The sequence below is a fragment of the Copadichromis virginalis genome, linkage group LG16, assembly GCF_057382275.1.
Source record: "Copadichromis virginalis isolate Kocher_CV1m ecotype Utaka linkage group LG16, C_Virginalis_male_GT1.1, whole genome shotgun sequence".
Classification (NCBI taxonomy): Eukaryota; Metazoa; Chordata; class Actinopteri; order Cichliformes; family Cichlidae; genus Copadichromis; species Copadichromis virginalis.
The window spans coordinates 33,885,846-33,908,467 of NC_140633.1; the positions used below are offsets into that span (position 1 = coordinate 33,885,846).

Sequence of the window (22,622 nt, forward strand, 5' to 3'; positions counted from 1 at the left end):
TTCCATAGATATGAGACAAAGCCCCAGCAGTGCCTTTGATATTTCATGGAGCATTTCTTCACCCATTTGATTTTGATAAGGTTATAGACAGTGTGGCAGATGGAGTAGCAACCCCAGTAAATATGCCTTTTCGAGCCAGGGAGTCAATTATGGGCAGCAGATGACTGACCTCATGCAAGCTGGAAATAAATATGTAGGAGATCATCCAGATGAGGCTGGAATAATAGACTGGTGGAGGAAAAGGCAAATAATCACCCAAAATGCAGATGAAAATAGCTGGGTGCTCTGGGGCTCCTTTGAGCTGCTGTGTGCTGTGCTGGTTTCAATCACTAGCTCGAGATCAAAGAGGATGTTCTGCCTCACTGGTCCACCTGAAGAAGCTTTTGATTACAGTTTGCTACCTTGAGTCCTTCCTCTAGTTTCAGGAGAGAAAGAAGAAGTGCTGATCAATTTAATGAGGGTGTAGTGAGACTGAAAGGATTAGAAAGAAAATGTAGGGATTTTTATGCGAATCTTTTATTGGATCTTTAGCAACTACACAGTTAACCTTTCTCTACAAATATTAGGCTTGTAGTTGAAAAAGTCTCAATCAAATCTGCCCTCACTTCTGTGAAGTTTGAAATTTTTCAAAAGTGTGGTTTTGATTCAGTTTATTTGATAATGGGAAGGATCTTAGCTGAAGTCACATCAGCTGATTGATGGAGTCACTGGGGGACTGGGACTTGTAAATAGCACAAAAAAGTGGCATCATTATGGTTTGGGTTATGGATTACAATTGCCTTGGTTTATTTACTTTAATGACTGACCAGAGGTGTTAAACATACAGCTGGGTGGCTTCACAAAGTGTGAAAATCACAGAGGCAGGAGTTTTGTTAGTTTTAACTGTAGGTTTACAAAGACACAAGTTTGCTTAGGAAGTCTCCAAACTGAGGGGAAGTGACCCCAAATATCAATGTGGCATGCATTAGAGCATCCTTGTAATGCCATCATCCAACTACAGTGATCATCTGGACGGTAGCGCTCTCACTTGGTGTCCATTTTCACTGCAGTATTGTATCACTGCGCCCCTCCCCAATCAAACCAGGAGTAATAGCTGCATGTTCTCCATAAACTGCTGCCCGTCTGAGTGGTATCCAAAAAAAACAACAACACATGGGCTTTATAGATAGTTGGGGAAAAGTTTTGAAAAGAAAACTGGGCTTATTATGAGAGACTGTATCCATCTTCATTTCTAGATATTTGTCAAAATTTATTAAACCCTCCAAAACGGGACTATCTAGAGTTGGAACCAGGAAGCAGAGTAGCAGTCTTATATGCCTGTCGGCAGTTTCCTTCCAACTCTTATCCCCCAAAACCTCACCCCTATAGAGGTTGTGTCTGCTCCTGGACCACGAACAACAAAATGAAAACTATAAAACTGTAAAACAAAAAAAAATTTGAAATATAAACATTCAAAAAGAGAGAGCAATGGCCACATAGGAGGAGTGGCACAACGCAGAACAGGTACCTAAACTCTACTCCATCAGAGGCAGGTTATCTCGTCAGCAGTGTTACATCCTTGTTGCATTTGATTCTAGATACTGTGTCTCATTTGAGAAAGATAAAGCCTCAAATGGGAAGTTCTCACAGATTGAGGAAAAAAGAAACAACCCCAGGTTTCCTTTCCCTACAGCTAGGCTAACAAAGAGCCAGAGGTGTGTTGAGCCTAGTGTTCCTTTAACAGTTAACTAGTAATTACTTCATGAATTTCTTCACAAATAAAATTCTAACAGTTATAGAATAAGATTTTTCAGAATTGTCCAGAGATGTGAGATTACGTACAACAATTTTGAAAACTGTTGGTATTTACTGAGATGCATTCTCACCTATCAATCTTTCTGAGTGAACTCTAATAATTTCTTTCTTTAAATTTGCCCTTTAGACCTCATTCCTACAAGACTGCTCAAAGAAGCTTCACCACTAATTAATACTTCAATATGAGTTTTGACTCTTTAATGACAAGCTGTTAAACCCACAGCTGAACTCTGACCAGTACACTGCTGTGATAAGTGCTTAAGATGAACTTTTATTTTTGTCCATCTTCTGGACATTGTAGTTTCACCCCAATAGACCCACATAAACAACATCATCCACCCTCACGTTAAACACTTTACATGCACTCAGATTGCCTAAGACGTTCTCTTTTCCTAAGCCCTTATGAATTCTCTCTATCTTTCTTCACCTCATGACATTTTCCATTGTGGTCAAGGAAACGTGATTAGGAAATAAAATAGGAGATGATTATTTACTCAGCTACAGCAATGGATTCTTCAAGAACGCTTTATTTATCTAATTTGTTCCTCCTCATTTCCTCAATCCCTATACTTGTATCTTTACTCAAGGGTGCACAGGTGTATAAGTGTTCTTTTATATAAAAAGAATTGTGGCACACGGCTGGAATTAACAAACCACGGTGTGAGGAGGACTCTAAACAAGATTTTTTATTCATTTTTTCATATAGTCATATTTAAGATGATCCTGCACTACAACACTTGTGATGGGTGAGGATGTGTTACTTCATTAATCCCTGTTGCTTCCAACAGCCCTTGTATCCATTCCTCATCCCTTCTGGTCACATCTCTGGTGGGTGAGGAGAGGAACTGTAGATGCGCATTTTGGTAAGTTAAAAAATCTTGTACTCATAGTGAAGCATCCAGGATATCATCACAGTCTTAATTCCTGGTGTTTCTCGCATTTCTTTCCTTCTGTATTTATCTATTGTAATTTCCTCATAATTCCTTTAATTGCATTCTCCTGTATCCTGGTTTGGATCCCCCTTTGAGTGCCTTACCATCAGTATGATAGTGTATTGAGGGATTGCCAAACTGTCTACTATAACTTCCAGTGTCAAAATAGCAGTATAAGGCTGCATGCTGTTGCATTACTGGAAGACCTCACAAGTGTCCCTTTGTGTTGGTTGACTTTCTACAGTGTTCCTCTCTAGCCCATGTGTACCAGTCATATCCTTGGTTTAAGGAGATTTGTAAAGGTTACTGTTTGGTGGTTTTACTGCTTCCACTTTAGATCAAATTCAGCCCATTTAAAAATAAATAAATAAAATAAAAATTTGGCACCCAGCATTCTGGGTTGGACTCGAGGCTACACATTAAAAATCCTGTGATCCTTCCAGTTTTGACCTCCACGTCTACCACAGTTAGACCTGGAGCTCAGTGGCATTCGAAACCACTGAGTTCTTTCCGACAAACTGAGGAACCCTTCGGGACAGAGAACCGGTTTTATTTTGCCAGACAGAAGCTGAACTTAGAGCCAAGTCATGGAGCACATGAAGGTCAGACAGGTGACTACAACACACTCACTGATGGATGTGACTAATATGCGTTTGTGGGCTTCATCCACTATAAAGTTTATAACATTCATACATCTCTGCCTGCTCTGCCATAAGGATGCTTCGTCTGTTATTTCTATTGCCTGGTGATGGAAGAGCGAGCCTACATTTGGCTGCACATCAGCCCAGTATTTGCAGCATTAACGTTGCAGTGAAATCATCTAAAGTAAATGCTTTGAGAAAACATGCAAAAACATGAAGTAATTTTCTTGCTTGAAATATAGCATCTGCCCTCTGAGGAGACTAAAACACACAGTGTTGTCACTAAGGCCCTGCTCTGCAGACATGGATGGCCAAACATCTCTGATGAGTGCCGTCAATAGATAAATAAATGGCGCATGGACGAACCTCACAGTGTCAGATGTGCTCAGAAACACACTGGTCCGTGAACGCCTAGACAGGTGCAAAGCTGCAAGACATCCCGTGATATCGCTCTGAATTTTATTTTATTATTGTTTGTTTCAGAGGAGTGATTTATCAATATTTTTTCATTTAGGTTAGAATTAAGACCCGCAGAGAATGAAGTTGCATCTGGGTTATTAAATGAACGCTACACAGAGCTAGTCTTATTTTTCTGCAAATGAAGAGAGATTTTCAATAATCATTACACTACAGTCTGTGTTGAATATGGTATATGCCAAGAAATCTGTGATATCTATGTTACTGACAGTGTCTTAAAGCTGCGCTAGGGAAAAGTTAAAAAAGAAGAAGAAGCAAGAATTTGAAAATAAAAATCCCTCCTCCTGCAGTTCTCCTTTTTCTTTTTAAGCCTTTTCTAACAGAAAGCAGGGGTATAGGCAGGTCCCTCGTGCCCCCATGGAAGCTAAAAATAACTGCATGTTAGCGTTCAAAGCCTGTTGTCCCACTGCTTCTACACCCTCTGCAGATTTTTTTAATACTACTTGATACAACCCGCCAAAGATCTCTGTTAACAGGTGAACTATCACAGTTGCACAGAAGGTAGAGTTTGTGAAATCTCAGGTCCTTTCTATTCATCCAAGAGATGATAGGCTGGTTTTAGAAACCTACAAAGTTTATGTTTTGAGGTCAACAAAGTCTTGGTTATATAAGGTTCAGGTTTAACAATCTGGAGACTATGATTAGCATCTGTTTAATCCTTTTGCAGTTTGATTTTTCTTTCACTCTTTTTGCTCTTCCTGATTTGTTTTAGTTCCACGTTCTTTCCTTTTGACTTGCTGGTTTGGGAAAAGTTCATAGGCTGGTGTGAAATGTATGTTTTCACAACAGTAGCTCTGCACGTTTAAAGTCCATCAAACTTTGTCACAATCCAGAATGTTGTACACTCTGGGATGCACACTGTAACTGAGACACTCGAGCGACTTCGACAAAATGCATTTGAAGTATCGAGAATGAGAACAAGCCCTGGGCACTCGTGTCATCTGACTTTCCAGCTTTCTCGCTGTATAGCACATTTCAGCATCGTTGAGCTCATTATGTCGGTTTTATCATCTTTCAGCTTTATCGCTTTAGTCACTTTCATCATTCACATCAATGTTTTTTCTTTAGTGAAATTTCCTCAGTAAATCCGGTGTACACTACCTGCTCATTGGCCCAGCAGCGGAACAAAATGAGCTTGTGAACAGATGCTGAGCAGATAAACTCTCAGCCTGCAAGCTAACATGTTCAACGTATCAACATCATTAGCTAATTGTTTGTCAGTGTTTACAACTTGCTTCTCTTGGACCAAAATCCTCTTTCTTAATCCCACGACGAGTCCAGAATTCACTCGTTTGCCAGCAGCCAGCTACACCAAGCCTCCCTTTAGCTCGTTAAACGTTCAGCTGTCTTCCGCAGCCACTTTCTTTACTCTTGCAGTGGTGTATAATCAGCGTGTGTGAGCTTGTGAGTAGAGAAGGCAGTGACTAATGATTGACTCTATTAAGCCTTTCACATTACAGGCAGTCATTTGATTTAAACAGTTACTGTGATGTGTCATTTTGTTGTGTAAGGACTGTCCTTGCTGTACTGTGTACAGTATAGTAATATATCTAATAACTTTTATAATTACCGTTATACATTTTAATTTAATTTTAAAGACTAATGTTGTTGACAACCTCATATCTAATTAACTTATCTTATGGCAACTCCATAATCCCCATTATGACTATTAATCAGGATTTCTTAATTGTGCTGGCTTAGACTATTAGCATAAATTATCAGGCACTGTACCGAGTCTTCTCCATCGGGGTCCAGTTTCTGCCCATTAAGGATCTGACTTAACATAAAAAGGGAGGGAGAGAGAATAACAGAGGGATGTTCCTACAATTCCTGGATGTCTTTTCAGAGTCATGAGAGCTTCTGGTGGACACGTGTCTGCTCTCAGTGAGTATGGCCCCTAATCCTCCACAGGAAAAGGAACAAAGCAAAAGCATACATTAAGTCATCTCTTTTTGTTCTGCATGCATACATTTTCTTTCCTGTGGTTTTGTATTCCTCTTGTGTGTGTGAAATAAGATGAGATAAGATGTCCATGAAGAAAGTATGAACGAGCTGAAGAACTTTCAGGCCCTGGAGGGAGGTATAGAGAGGGGGCACTGGATGACTTTAAACATATCTCCTGAATGCAGCCTCGGATATCTCTGCCAGAATTTAAGCTCCCCAAAAAGAGATAAGAGAGAAGCCCAAGTGCATTTGCCCAGTGTAGCTGCTATTTCTTTTTCTAGCCAGAAATGCTCCATATGTAGGTAAGGGGTAAGGGGCAAGCTCCAGGAAAATGAACCCAACAAGGAAAAACTGCATTTCCTGCATTGGCCACATGAGGCTGACTCCAAAACTTTAATCTCAGTAGACTCCAATGTTAAAATATCCATGTCCCTCTCCATAATTAGAGAATTATTTCTTTTCATAACTCATCCATCTAAACATCGACATTAGGAGTCAGGCTGCCTTGATAGACCGGTGGCCAGGAAGCCAATCACTGTCTGTTTGGACTCATCTTTGGTAAGCATTTGTAATTAAATGGTCTAACTTATAATATGACTTCATGTGAAGTACAGGTACTTTGGTGAGTAAAATATTATTTTATTAGTCACTTATGAAATACTATCAAATCCAAATAATTCCGACTCCAAAAATCTAACAAGTCAGCAGCTTTAAACCAACGGCTGACATCACTGTGACTTCAAATTTCCATATTTTAGTGTCTGTGAGACGTCAAATTCAGAAAGTGTCCATCTTCCTCACTCCTTCCTCTTGCTTTAACACATGCTTTAACATCCCTATACATCAGATGACTGCAGAAATAAAAGAAAAAAAACATAAATTAGGCTGATTTCTGTCACTGAATTGTCATAACAATGTGAGCCCAATGATAAGCCCCGTGTTCAAAAACTTGGTTATACAATCAATCTTAGCTCAATCAATTACCTTTTCATTATCACAGGGATAAAACTGCTCTGCAATTACCTTTGTGCAGCTGGACAAAGGAAGACTTCAAGACAGTTGCTGCAAATGCTATAATCAAGTAACAGCTTCTATAAAATGTAATTATGTCATTGTTCTCTCAAAAACAGACAGACCAGCTGATTCAAGGATATATGTCAGGGCTGAAGCTTTACTATCGTCCCCCATCCCCCCATCCCTTAATTTGTAAGCCTGGTCTATGCGATCAGTGATACCAAGCAGCTTTTGCTCAGTGTGAGACTGCTCCCTGCTGGTTACAGCCACTTATTACAGCAGTTTCCATATATAGGATCAGTACAGGCGAGAGGTTTTCAGACTGGCTGTGCAGATAAAATGTTTCCACAAAGGAACGAACAAATAAAATAAAAAATCATTAAGGCAGGATGACATGTGGACACAGAGGACCTTGGTGTTATATAACATCGTGCATGACATTAATTTTCCTTTAGGGCCAGAAAAGAATCTCAGAGAAAGGAAAAAACAACATGCAATATTGCATCATCTAAGCTAATTAGTGTGAGCAAGCCAGCAAGTTTATCTGCTATCCTCAGAGCAAGTCACACTAAATTAGCAAGACAGCATTAGTAAAGACTTTAGCCAACCACAGACAGGAAGTTCACATTAACATTCACTATTTGATAGAAAATCATATTTTGGTATGTCCCAGTCCTTCACTGGCTCTCAGCTAGAAAAAGACGGCTTGGGGTTGTGGAGGAGATCAAACATCTTGTGGTGTTCAGAAGTGGGGGAGAATGAGGAGACTCAGTCATTTAGGAGGGAATCAGATTTGTTTGTGCTCTCTCCTCAACATCGAAAGGAACAAGTGATCACGTAGTTACCAGATAGTTCAGTCATCTGTCTAGGTGGCACCTGATGCCTAATGAGTGAGGCATTTTAGTCATGTCTTATCAGAATGAGAAGAAACCGTAAGACAGGACAAGAAAAATGGAAAAATTATGATTTGGGAAACCCTGGGTGTCCTCTAAGATAGGTAGCTGGGGAGACGATAGTCTGCACATCTGTGCTCAGACTGATCGCCACCTGACTCTGAAGTAGAAAATGGATAAAAATGTCAAGTTCACCAAGGAAGACATAAAGGATAACTGTTTGCCTTTCCTGGACTGTGCTGTGCACATTGAAGAGAATGGCAAACTAAACATCGAGTTTACCGGAAGCCACACACATGGCTCAGTACCTCCTCTTTGACTCCCATCACCCTCTGGAACACAAACTTGGAGTAATTAGGACTCTACACCACCAGGCAGAACATGTTCCCTCTAAGCCTGAAGGAAAAAAGAAGGAACACACACATGTAAAGGAAGCACTCAAAACGTGCGGCTATCCTAAATGGGCGTTCATAAAGTCAGCAAAGAGGCACAGAAAAGAAGCTCAGACACCAGCGAGAGAGGATAAGAAAGACAGATGCAACAACATTGTCATCCCCTATGTAGCCGGTGTATCAGAAAAACTCAGGAGAGTTTTCTCCAAGCATGACATCCCGGTGCATTTCAGACCCAGCAACACACTCAGACAAAAACTGGTTCACCCGAAAGACAAAACTCCAAAACACAGACTTAACAATGTGGTGTATGCTGTACAGTGCAGCGAGGAATGCCCAGACCTCTACATTGGAGAGACCAAACAGCCACTTCACAAGTGCATGGCACAACATAGAAGAGCCACCTCCACAGGACAAGACTCAGCAGTCCATCTGCATCTTAAGGATAAAGGTCACTCTTTCAAGGATGCCAATGTTCACATTTTGAAAAGAGAGGACAGATGGTTTGAAAGAGGAGTGAAAGAAGCCATCTATGTCCACTGTGAGCGACCATCTTTGAACAGGCGGTGGTTTACAACACCAACTGTCTGCCATCTATAATCCAGTTTTGAATTCCCTCCCCAGATGCCTTAATGCCCACTCACATCTTTGGGGGGATACTCCCACTGGGTTTAAATCTGGGACTCCCCACCATTTGACCTTAGAACTGAAGAAGCTTCTTGGATGAGAGGTGAAACGTCTTCAAGCAACTTAAAGAAGTCCAGACGCTTTTCTTTCCAAGCGCCTTTGACTAGAAAATGGGTGGATGATTTGAAACTCAAATAAAGTTATTAGTTATTAGCTGCTGTCCTGCCATGGACAAAGCCTAACCTGGGAAAGCAGGGAAACAGGCTGAGACAGAGCCGATGATATAAAAACATTAGGCAAAAATATTCAAAAACAACTAGAAGTCAGAAAAAGCAACGTGTCAGTGTCTAAAGGAAGCCACAAGCAGTTCCTTCCTTCATTCTTCTTTTAATATTTGTTTTTGTGTCAGTCTTTAATTAATTTGTTTTTTTAGTGACTTGTTTTCAGCATGTTCTTTGTACTGTGCACACATTGTTCACATTTGGTTTGCTTAAAATTTCATAAATATTCATTTGTAAATGTTAACACGGCGCACTGCCAGTGTTTTATTATGTCAGTGAAGAGAGAGATAATATCTCTGTGTACTCATACTTTAAACATGGAATGTTTGTTTGTGTGTGTGTGTGTGTGTGTTTGTGTGTGTGTGTGTGTGTGTGTGTGTGTGTGTGTGTGTGTGTGTGTGTGTGTGTGTGTGTGTGCACGCACGTGCCTACGTGTGTTCATACTCTTGGTTTGAGATTGAAGCTACAAATCACTCATGGCCTGTGCAAAAATATTGGATTGCTTTCAGGCTGATTCCCCTGTCGCTGCTATTGATTTAAGATGGCTAATTCAATGAGCATATACTAACATAACTGGAGACTAACAGGAAGCCCCCACCGTACATCTGTCCAGCAGCACCAGCAGCATTCCCATCACACCAGGTCTGGATCTATTAACCAGCCTTGACTGTAAATGCCCTACGGCACCCCTTTTAGGTGACAGTCTGCAAATGACATCATAGATCCTCAGAGTAAAAAAAAAAGGCCTCTCCATCACTAGGACGTGTGATTTATAAATGTCAATGAAACTCGTTCTAATGGCTTTGTCTTTATACTGATTTTTCTTAAAGCAACAGCACCTCTGAGCTCTCTGCTTTACTGGGGGAGATTGGAAGATTTGTATGAATTTCACACACTGCTTTCAGCAACAAACATTAAGGAAATTTCAGTTTTTGGTGGAAAAGTTTGGTGAAAGTAAAGTAATTGGAATGCTGCCTTGGGGGATTTATGCTAATGATGAGGTGAAGGTTTTGCTGAATAACAAAGCAAACACCTCAGGCAAAGTGATATAAGCAAGTTCTGAAGTTAAGAGGTTAAAAAAAACATTTGCATGCCAATGATGCAAGCTCTCGTTGTAGAATACCAGATGCACATTACAGATGTTTTCAGTAAACAAGACGTTACAACAGTTAGCACAAGCTAACTAAAATGTTAACTACCACTATTAAGTGAACTGATCCTTTTTAGCTGATTTTAGAATAACTGAACATTTAAATGACTAATTTCACAGGTGTTATTCGACCTAAAGTTGATTACTTTATCAGACACGTAATGGCTAATAGACGTTTGAACTGAGACGGAGGGGCAACCTCTCGAAAATCTGTATTCCTATGTTAAAACACTCAACTTCAGAGCATTAAAAACCATATTTAAAAAATTAATATTTTAATTTTTTTAATAACAAATACATCTTGATGTTTAAATTAAAATTTCTGGATCCATTGATTTCTAGGTGTGCCGATCAATATCTGTTAGACCTTAATCACTACTTGAGCCATTGTACTGGATCACTTCAACATTTTAACGTATTATGTAAGTAAAATGTTGGCTCTACGTAATCACATATACAAAATGTTTGCGCTTCAGTTTTGGTGAATACAATTCTAATACTTAATTAGTTCATTAATTAGCACTAGGAAGTATGTCTGTGCATTGTACCCATACAGTTTATGAATGAATATTGCTGCTAAATTTGCTAGCATTTGATCCTTATGATTACATACGGTGGCCCTGAGAGGCCAAACGGACTGCAACTTCAGAAAAAATGCTGCAAAAAGAAAAGCCCCTGCAAAAAGAAAAACACCTGTAAAAAGAAAAACGCTGCAAAAAGAAGTCCGTTTGGCCTCTCACGGCCACCGTAATTACAAGATAATTTCTGTTTTCAAAAACAAGCATTCAAGTGACCAAACCAGAAAGCCAAGCTGGTTAGTGACATCGTAGTGGCTACATCCATGTTTTATGCTGATCTGTGGGGAACCTGGACGTGGAGGTCAACTGCAGCTTGAAATTAAACCACAGAACACATGACATGTTTCATGTCCATGTGATGGACATGAAACATGTCATGGACATGTTTTGTGTGGTTCTGGGTCAAAATTGACAATTGTAAATTGAAAACTTTTTAATTAAACCGTTTCTATTGCACCACTGTTGTCAAGCTTGGGCTGCTTTCCATGTTAAACGTCTGGTTTTGAATCTGGACCAGATGGTATTTCTGTTATATCGTTAAGCCATTTAATGATATGGTGGAAATTGAAGCTGCATGCCACTCATTTTTATACACACAGTCTTTTCTAAAGGGTCTTCTTATCATATCTGTGGCCATGTTGAGTTATCTTAACACGATTTGGGGCTATATAAGTGGAAGATGAACAATGTGTAGAGCTGTGGTGGCAACTTTAGTCATGTTTGTGCGTCCCACATTGAGAGAGGTTCAAAATTGGTTGTTGTAACACTCCCTCAAGCAAAGATAGGCTGTGACTGCTCCACTGACCTGTGTCTACAAACCAACCAATTCAAATGCATCTTACTAGGTTTTTTTTCCCACATTATCTTCATAAAGAAAATGTGAAAAAAATATCCAAAATGAAATGTCTTTGACTCAAAAAAATGATTTAGTTGAGCTGTGGCAGCAGAGGCGTTTTGTATGATTTGTCTTTCAGTTTCTATCATGACAAAGGATGATGTAGCACAGAAACAGAGGTTCTTTTAAGGAGGATTAGCATAATGAGGCAGAGCTGCAGCACGTTAAATAGCTTCTTCTCCTGCTCCTTCCTCACCTTCACCTCAGATCTTGTCTTTTACCAGAAGGCTGGATGACCGCCACCAAGATTAGACTCTGCAGGACATTGAAACAAAGGACGCAGATGATAATATGCAAAAGGTGTGACGCTCTGACATTGGGTGCACACAGCAAGCCTGTACACCAGAGTGTAATCAGATAGAGATACGGAGAAGCTGCACAGATTGAGAGTGTCTAAATGAAGGTGCAGCGAAGGACAAAATGGTAGATACTGAACGGAGAACGCGAAAGGTGAGTGAAGCGGTACAGAGCTGCTAACAAGCCTTGAATGTAATCAATATTATTTATGAGAAGGTGTGTGTGTGTTTTTATGTGTGTGTGTGTGTGTGTGTGTGTGTGTGTGTGTGTGTGTGTTTGTGATAGGGAAAATAAGGGCTTAAGCTCAACATAGGTGAGAGAATATCTGCAGGAAAGTGCACACAGCTGAAGAAGGTGAACAACTCTGGTGGAAAAAGTTGACCTGGACCAATAGCAACACGAGCATCAGGATGTGCTGGAGTGTCCTCTCCAGCCTGAGTGAGGACAGTTTATAGTTTAAGGTCACTGAGAAGCAGGCAGACAATCATTCAAATCTAATCATAAACACCCCATTTTATTTTCTCTAAATTATAACTGTAAAAATCCTGATCCCAATAAAAAAAATATTCCATCTTCTCTTACCCACATGAAGCTCTTATACCCATTTATACATTTTTGTTATTTTTTTTATGTTTTTTATTAACTTCACAGATTTTTCTTTTATAACTTTTACCCATGGATCTAGTATTTTATTTAATATATCTCTGAAGGGTTTTGATTGACAACTCAGATAAATATTTGTGGTTACTGTTCTTATTCGTGTTATTTCCCTTAAGAAAAAACTACCATCTTCCTTTCCAGCTCCATATTTTTAATTTTGGAAATTCAGTTCAAAATAGTCTTTATCTGTCTTATAGCTGGGCCTTGGTCGAGCCCCTCAGTTCATACAGTGTAGACTCTTGTATCGACTCCCCTTAAAAGCCCCTCACAAAACAAAGTTAAAGAAAATAGGGGAAAACATAGGTGCCATTTAAGGCCTTTAACTTGTTTTAATCATAGCTCATCATGTCTGGTGTTTTATTTTGCCTTTATATTATCATTCCATCATTTGATATCTGTTACATAAAGTGTTTGCTTACGTCACATTTTTGATCATAGTATAAAGCAGGCTGCACTTGAATGAATAACTTACAGTCCTGTCACACTCAAACAGTTTAAATGCACTTGGTATGACGTTCTGTTCATGCACAGTCATGCAAAATTGTGGCAATTTAATTTCTAATCAAATTGTCACAAGAGAGAGTCTAAGAGAGTCTAAGAGAAATAATGGCCATTAACATCAGGTTCTCAAACTGAACACATTGAGACTGCATCAGTGTACAGAACATTTAGCTTCACAGAGGCGGTTTATTTTCAGTGTTTCTTCTTCAGATTCTTTTAAGTTAAAGAAGCCTTTCAGTGGTAAAAGCATTTTGTACGTGCACTCCCAAGGGAGCCACCAAGAATAAAATTTTAAAACGCCACCAGGAGAGAAGGCTGAGGCTAATCTTTTTCACTCACTCACTTTCCTCTTCCCTTTTTTCCCATTTGGTTTCTGGGCTTTTTTGTTTCCTTAGCACATTTCACAGGCATTTTCTCCAACAACAAGCCGTCCCATTTCTGAGTTACTATAGAAGCCATCCACTTTTTTTTCCCAGAGGCTGAAAACAACAGCTGTGTTCTGGAAAACCTTTCATGGGATGACAATTGCTATTTGAGAGGAGAGGAAGCACCTCCGTTCCAGTGGCTGACTTATTCAAATCACTCCTTCTGTGAACAACTGGGAAGATAAGGAAGCAGCCATATCTTATTAGGTGTAATCGTAATTGACAGGTATCCAAAAACAGATTAAGCGCACATGGGTTTATGTGTGCAACATACACAAGTATCTGTGTCTCATTTCTTTTTGTTGCAGCAAAGTAGTGCTCAGCCTGCTGAAATGTAAAGGCAGAAAATATAATCTGCAGACACAAGTATAGTACAGCTGTGTGAAGCTTTTGAAGCAGTCAGTTACTGACAGATAAAATAAATTATACAGCAGAGCTACAAAGTTATTTTCCATTTTCTGACAAGAAAAATCTAGACTAGAAATATAAACTAAAATAATTATGGAACCAGCCATGTCTAACCATCAAGAAACTGGACAGTGTTATTGTTAAGGTTAGTGTCAGTGGCAACTTACTAAGAGCCAGCTCTTTATATAGACAGAAGGATTGTAAAAATTTAGTGTACACAGGGGCAACAGAGACTCACTTGCATGCAGCCAGCAGCACGTAGCTCGGTGGTGATGACGCTATCTTTAGGCAGAATACTGAAGACTTGAACAGAAAGGGGTTAACTGTATTTATCAGAAAGAAGAACTAGGCTAAAAGATAAATATCAGCACAAACATAGTTGTTGAAACTGCCCCCTGGTGACAATACACAGCTACAACATCTAGACGTAGATCTGTCTTTCCAGAACTTTCTAGTTTTTGACTCTAATGGGACTGTAATTTATAAAAGGAGCATCATGTTTAAACTAGCGATATCATCCTCGTGACCTTGTGTGATAAACACAATCACATATTGTCACAAGTTTAGAAATGCATTCCATTAATATATTTTGTCCCACTGTATGTATTCTTAGGAAATAAAAGGTAAATAACTGGTCTGAGCTGAAAATAGTTGAAGTTGTTCTGGAGGCAAATATATGCACAACGCCTTACTGAAACAGTTTATGCATATTTTTATTTATTTTTCCATCTTTTCCATCATTTAATTGTTGCATCTTTTCAAGTCTGAAATGAGTCATGCTAACCAATGCTGAACTTTTCTTGATGTGATAAATGCAAACTGTTAAATGGGACATTACTCATGCCAGGAGGTGCGGTAGTGTGATGGTTTTTGGCTCAGCATCACACTGGGTCCAAATCACCTCAGTGCTCATATAATGGATTTAGTTTCACGCCCCTTTTATCCAGGAAGTGTGCTTAATTGGTAGGATTGGTGAAAAGAAAGATCTCAAAGCTGCAGAATGGCCAGTTTGATGCTAAAAATACACATTTGAAAAGTAATTTCCATTTGCTCCCAGTCAAGGGGTTTAGGCACCATCTGGTGTTCCTAATAAGTTCATAATGATTCATTACCTGCTTTAGTTACACTCTTGAATAGTTATGAGATGAGACTTCACACAGCATCACTTCAGGACCTTAATATTGCTAAACCCACCAAGGTAACAAAACTACTGTTCAAGAAGGCATTGACTGTGGGATTAATTCAGTGTACTTCCACTGTACACAGAATGAAGATGGATCAAACAGCATTCGTTATGCACGTCCTTGTAAGTCCACCTGTGTGTGAATACACATCTGCCTCTGCTAGCTGGTTAGCGGCTACTGACTAACAAAATAAGAGTGAGAAGGTGATAGTGTATTGGTTATCAAGTTTATTTCGAGACAGGGACGAGATATAAAACTCTGCCCAACTGAACAAGCAGATCCATCAGTTTTGCTGATTCCTTGAATAAGAAGCAAGAAGAAATTTTTAATCTCCTGACAAATAAGGTGACTTACTGTGTGATACAGATGGTTCAAGAAGTCTGTGCTTCAGTTTTGTTGAGTGAAATTCTGTTATTTCATTAGTCTGTTCCTTACCACCAATTAACATGCACGAGTCGGTTACTCCACATTTTCCTCCTGACATGGCAGCAGCTAAAAAGCCAACTTCGAGGCTTTGAAACCAACAGGTGATGAAACGGTGGCTCCATACATCTTTTATAAACCCCCCAATGATCTGATTTTAGCTGAACAGTGGAAGCAATTAGTGTGGAAAATGAAAAGTAAAAAAAAAAACATTTGAGAAATTGAGGTGTTTTTAGCTTGTATGATTTTTATCCTTTTACTTTATTTTGCTTTGTGTTCATACTATGCAATAGCAGGTAGTGCAATATATGAAATACCTCATACAGATGGGATTGAATCTGAAAGGTTTCAGTTATATACTGTAGCTCAATTTGTGTTTTGCCCATGAAGTTATCAAAATATCATAACCATGAATGGGTCTATCTAACTTAACTTATTTCACAGTCCGTGCTTCCTCCTTAACAAATCACCCTGCTGCTGCTGGCACCACTCCCCCCCTGACCCAGATTCACACTGAACACTTTGTAAATAATAATCCAGTTTGTCCATTCAGAGTCTGCAAACGATGAGGGAAACACATCTATACATCAGGACTGAGACATGTGCCTCAGTAGCTTGGCTCCCCAGAGTGAGATCCTGTCCCCTGAGTGAAATCTGGAGTCGGCCCACTCTCTGCCTCTGCAGCTCTGCTCCCTCCCCGCACTCTAAGTCTGGATGAAATTCACCGCTTGCAGACACAGCTTTGTTCTATTTTGATACAGCCATGGCATCCTCTACATTTCTCCCTTTGACAACTTTTTTACATTTCTTCTTACTCTCTTGCCATCCATTGCTCTCAAACATGTCAGTACTTTCTTTTACCATGTTTTAAGTATTGGCATTTGTCTCCCTACACTGTTAAGCTCATTAACAGCGACTATTTATGGAGAGGTGAAAGACATGCAGGACAAAAATAATTAAATGGAGAAGACACATTTTACTATGGTGAAACACAAAGTAAATCTTTTTCTGATTTTTTTTGTGATCATCGAAAACCTCTTCCTGTCTAACAGCACGTAGAGGAGACCTGCATGTTTTCCATTCAGTGCACCGAGTCTCATCCACATTGTCAGGAATTATACAACCTCACCTTCAGATATTCAAATGCTTCGGTGTAATTACACCATGGACTGTTTAAAAGACCTGACATTTCAGGAACTTTGAAAGGAAACAAATTATCATAATTGCAGTTTGAATCTGCATAGCACAAAATTTAATGACAGCTCAAAACAATTAATTTGTTTGGGGGGGAAGAGTTGGTGTGACCTAGTTTAGAAAGTTAGTTGTTTTCTATAGGATGCTGTTTGTGTAACAATGCATCACTCCTGAAAATAAATAATTTTAAGGGACTCACAATTATTTTTTTTAATTTTCTTTCTCTTCTGCAAATATTAAAGGTCATCATCAGCAACAAATTATTATTCTGCAGCTGATGATTTACCTGATAAAAGGAACATTGATGTTTTTAAGCATTTTATTATCATTTCTAATTATATTCTAAGGTTTGGAATGAGGTCATTCAGAGTGGCCCAATTTCCTAAAAGTAAACAAATACATAAAAGTGATAAATGTGTCGTAACCAGAGATGGGCAGTAACGTGTTACTGTAATCTGATTACTTTTTTCAAGTAACGAGTAAAGTAAGGGATCGCTATTGCAAAAACAGTAATTAGATTACCGTTACTTTCCCGTAGGAACGCTGCGTTACTGCGTTACTAAAACCGTGATTTTTTTGCCAGAATGTCTCAAGACAATGACGTATAAGCGAGTGCGACGTTTGTGACAACAGATCAACAATGGGAGAGAGTATGAGCGTGCAGCGTTTAAAGCGTGGAAGTACTGACCTTATTTTGAGTTTGATTCCATAAACAGTGACAAAAACATTAGTGTCCGTTGTGCGTGGGAAGAAAACTTATTTTTACAGCGAAAAAAAACCCCTAAACAAGCTCCGAGTGCGCAACGACGTAATGGGAAATTCACAGAAACTCGCGGATTCTTCAACTGATCGCTGCGGCACACCTGCACCAGAGCAAACCTCCGCCTACCCCACTCCTGCTTTACAGGTGAAAATAGAGCAACAGGACCGCTAGTCTTTGATTTTATTTATTTTCTGCTGTGTTTTACTTGCATCTATTTGAAAGACTGAGTGTAAACACAAAAAATATTTTATTTTATGTGCTGGAATGTGCAGAAAATAGGTTTAAATGTTAAACTAATTTCTTCAAGTCAGAGAATGGTGCATATAATTTACTTTTTGCTTGATGCATAAAGTTAAAAGATTAAAACTGATAAAACAAGTTTTTTAAAAAAAAGAGACTTTTCCATTTGCTTATGTAACCCTGGTTAACATAGCTAACAACAAATAAAAGCCTGTTAGTAAAAACAGTCATAAGAAATATATTACAGGTGATAAATAGTCAATAAATAGATCATAATGGTTAGAAAATTCATTAAAAACATCAGCAATGATATAATTCATGGTATAGGATTTCATTTGTGTTTAAAAACATGTTAAAAGGGTACAGAACTTGCTAATTCATGGTGTTTTATGTTAATTCAGGTAAAATGGCTAAAATATGTGTTGAGACTCTTATTGTGAAAGGGCACGCTGCAGCGTGACTCCTGTGATTAGCCACACCCAATCGGGTTGTTCCTTCTTTTTGATGCTCGAGAGGGAGAAATGCAGACAGTCCTTGCAGAGCTGCTGCTTAAATGAGTGAAAAAATAGTAAAAATAAACCAAAAATCTACTTAAAGCCATTTTTGTACTCTGGAGAATGTATTTTTGTTTTTCCGACCTGTCCTTGCCTTGGTGACGTTGTGAACATAACCGAACGGGACTTGGTAAGTTCAGAAATTGTCTTTTATTTCATGCAAGAAATTTTTGTTGTATTATATTGCTCATTTCATGCAAATGGAGAGCCAAGGTAGCAGATTTATGTTGTTTTATGTTAAAAACGGTGGATTCGTGCTTAAACGACACACAGGCTGCAGTTCAAAGGCCTTTGACGGTGTTTCAGCGCGCCATATTGGCGTCACCTCATTTACGGCTAAATAAGCTGGAAAAAACGGACTTTTACTGTTATTTAAGGGCTACCCGTGTGTTATTTTCGAATGTTTATGCACTTTAGTTTGTTGTTATGGTAGGCCATTAAGGTTTGGATCGGGAAATGCCGAGCTAGAATCGGAGTTTGATCCGCTGAGCGAGAAACAAGATGGCGAGCCACCCACGGACCCATTGAACTGTACCGAGCAGGAAAAAGGAAAACGCCCCCTGCTGGACGTTGAGCTCTTTCGCTGATAAAACTGGTAGGATTAATCCATACACCTCTGCAAAAGAACAGCGGACTTTTCAAAGCACTGGATAATCATTCGGAGTAATTCCAGGACTAATAGTTAAAGGACACAAAGACAACTTTCTTTTGTTTATTTGTTTGTTTAAGGGATTTATTCAGCCTTTTGCTGAATTGTTTTCAGTTTTACATTTATTTATTTATTTTTGTAATTTATTTTGGTCAACCTTACATTTTAATGCTGTAATGGTGTTAATGGAAATGTAAATAATTTTGTTGGGTTAAAACAAAATAAGAACTGGTTGAGAATTTAAAGGTGAACCTAGACCAAGATTAAATTAAATCTTGGGCCTAAAGAACCGAACTTGATTTAAAATAACACAGTGTTAATGCAAATAGATCAAAGGATAAACTTGAACTTAGAACTTGAAATAAATAAAACAATAACCTAGGTTGAAAATAACATCCTTCTAAAGCCAAATAAAAGGTTTTGAGATAAATAGGATGAACTGACAGAACATACTGAACTAAAAGGGGGGAAAGAAAAACCTTGTTTTCTTAAATGTGTGATGTTGAATGTTTTATGTAATGTGTCTATAACTGTCTATTCTCTGTCTTCACAAAATAATAAGCCGGCAATTTAAACGTATTTACTGGTCTGTGGTCTTTATTACATGCTACGCTCATTACTGCTCTAGTAGTCGAACCTAACTGGTCCTAGTATACTGTAACGACTCCAGAAGTGTTACACTTACATTTTGTATGATGGATTATGCAGAAAAAGTAGAATTGGGCTGAAAGATCTATTGCTTTATCACCTATTCAGGTTTTTAAAAAGTGACTAAGTGACTAAGTAACGTATTACTTTTGAAAATAAGTAATCAGTAAAGTAACAGGATTACTTTTTGGGGGAAATAATCAGTAATTAGTTACTGATTACTTTTTTCAAGTAACTTGACCAACACTGGTCATAATACTGTTGACCATTTGTTTTGCTTTTTTCATTTCTTGTTTCAGCATTGGCTGTTTGTTCACTTCCTGTTTTGCTTTGGTAGATGTTTTTCTTATTTCTTTTTGTTGTTGTTGCTGCTATAATTTTTCTTTCCTCCTTCGTGTCTGTTTAACCTGCCATCATTTCTTTCACCTCCAAATTACTTTCACAAACATATTTATACCATCTTGTTTGTCATCCTTTAGCCAGTCCATCATGTATAAATAGTCCTGCCTTCCATTTGTCAAAGTGTCTGCTATGCTCCTCTCTTTTGTTTCTGCCTTGCTTTGCCTCTGTGTGGTTTCTGTTCTCTTTATCATCTTTGTATTCTGGTTTTGTTGAACTTTGTCTCAATAAAAGTTTGCCTTTAGTTAAATATTCAGCTTTATCTCTACAGTATACTTAAAAAAATGTATACTTTCATAATTCAAGTTACAAAAAAACAGTAAAATGGAAAAGTATGTATAGCTCTACATTCACCACATCCTAAAGGATTATAATGTTCTAATAAATTACATGGCTAAAAATGATTGACAGGTGCAATCTTTCTTATTTAACCTTCTGAAACCTGATATCCCAGGTCTCATGTCCTCTTTGTATGATAGCAACATGCACTCCAATAGCAAAAAGCTTTATAAGACCTTTAGAAAATAAAAGTGCCTGGATTGCTATGAGTCTGGCAAGGAAATTGAGAAATTCTTCCAGGATATTCTGGCCCAGCAACAGAGTAGCAAAGCAAACTGTCTGATGCAAAACAAAGAGCTCCTAAATTTTATCACAGCATCTGCAGGGTCAAAGTACATGTGTCTACAATCAGTAAGAGGCTGCACCAATTTGACCTGCATAGGAAGTGTTCCAGGAAAGTCTTTGCTGGCCAAAAACAATGAAACACTACAGTTTGCTAGAGAACATACAGAGAAAGAGTGGACAAAGATTTTGTATTTATTCATTGGCCACACGAATGGTTGATCTGTTTGATGCTGGCCAAAGACCAACTGGTTAACTGGTGCAAATGTTCTGGTTTTGGTTGATTAATATCTGAAAATGAAAGCTGATAGGATCACAATCCAGTTTAAAGGTCCATACCTAGTTCAGACCACCAAAAAAAGGTTCCAAAAGAAAACGTGTGTGGTTATGGAGTCTGTTAAGTCCAACAGAATGTGAACAATATCACAGCAATCTAGAAGTCCAAGACTACTTCCCACTTCCTATAAATCCTATTGTATAGACGCTTTTATACTTCGTGTCAATTCAAATGAAACATTTAAAACTGAAAGTGGTATGGCTCAATGACGGTTCAATAAGTGTTATATAACTACATTTAACATTATGCAACTGACATTTTAAGACATGCTAATCAGTTTCATTCAACCAGTAGCTAGCTGAATACATTTATTCATATATTTATAAATTTATGACCTTGTTCATTCCATTTCTCTCTGTGGCTTCTACATACCAGCAGCACAGTGAACACAGTAGGCACATGTACAATCTTTAGGTTGCCAAACCTTTAATTCAATTCAATTTTATTTATATAGCGCCAAATCACAACAACAGTCGCCTCAAGGCGCTTTATATTGTACAGTAAATCGTACAATAATAGATAGAGAAAAGCCCACAATCATATGACCCCCGATGAGCAAGCACTTTGGCGACAGTAGGAAGGAAAAACTCCCTTTTAACAGGAAGAAACCTCCGGCAGAACCAGGCATAGGGAGGGGTGACCATCTGCTGCGACTGGTTGGGGTGAGAGAAAGAAGACAGGATAGAGACATGCTGTGGAATCTTTAAACAGATAATATCTGCCTCTTCCTTCTGGTTTATGGTCAAACCAAAAATTTTCATGACATTATAAAGACACCTTCTTGGGTTGGCTAATGTCCCAGTATCTGTGCCCTACGTTCTGAATTCATCTGTTATTTGTAGTGATTGTAAGTGATTTCCTCACCACATAGACTGCATGCAAAATATACACTCAGTCACCACAAGTCTCAGTGTCACATGTCACGAGAAAAGGATGGATCTGACTGAAAAACTGAAGGATATTGCACAACCATATAGTAATGTCAGCAACCTTTCAGTCAAAAACTCACAACATACCCTGCATTTCTCTTCAGACTTGAACAGGGGCCACAAACATTATGCAAATTGCAAATAAACCTATAAATTCATCAAGACAGTGTTTCCTGAAGTCATCGATCAAGTGAGTTGAGGGCCGACCTATATACAACTGAACCTCTTGGAAACCAGAGACATTGCCCCCTGCTGGCCATTAGAAAGATGGTCTGTCAGCTCTTTCCGGGACAGTGGCGCAGCTGCCCCTCTGTTGGTCTTCCTTGGTCTCTTGTGTTCTGGGGGCCTCTGGATGTCTGGAGTTTTGATCTCCTCCACACCTGCTTCACGCCCTGGAGGACGGGGCTGTGGCCCCCCCACACCCTCTAGCAGATTATTACATGAAGGAACCTTTTAAAAAAACAAAAAACAAGCGCGTCCATGCTCACAGGTGTACACACGGGTGATCACACCCACAAACTACACCCTTTTTGGCTCCTACCTCAAAGCACACTGTGTTCTGTTGATCTTATGTGCTGCACAATAATGTTTAACATTTAGTATTTACTGTCATATTCCCATATATCATTGTGATGTTGTTTATTCTATTACTCTTGTTCTCTTCTGCTTGCTTTCTTTTTTCTTTCTCAGCAGGTGATCCAGGTGATTGATATATGCATTTTTTTTTCTCTGCCCGTTCTGTTGGTTTTTGTCTTTTGCCCTTCTCCCCCGT

The 22,622-nt window shown here is 38.8% G+C and overlaps 1 protein-coding gene and 1 long non-coding RNA gene across 2 annotated transcripts in view; one reads left to right on the forward strand and one right to left on the reverse strand.

The window, feature by feature from the left end:
• LOC146691170 (inactive dipeptidyl peptidase 10-like) overlaps nucleotides 1–22,622 on the reverse strand; it is a 146,406-nt gene that overhangs the window by 113,652 nt on the left and 10,132 nt on the right. The gene's annotated exons all lie outside the window — the stretch shown is intronic.
• On the forward strand, nucleotides 17,893–19,495 carry LOC146691172 (uncharacterized). Its single transcript, XR_014915772.1, has 2 exons — nucleotides 17,893–18,397; nucleotides 18,701–19,495. It is a non-coding gene; the product is annotated as an uncharacterized LOC146691172 (long non-coding RNA).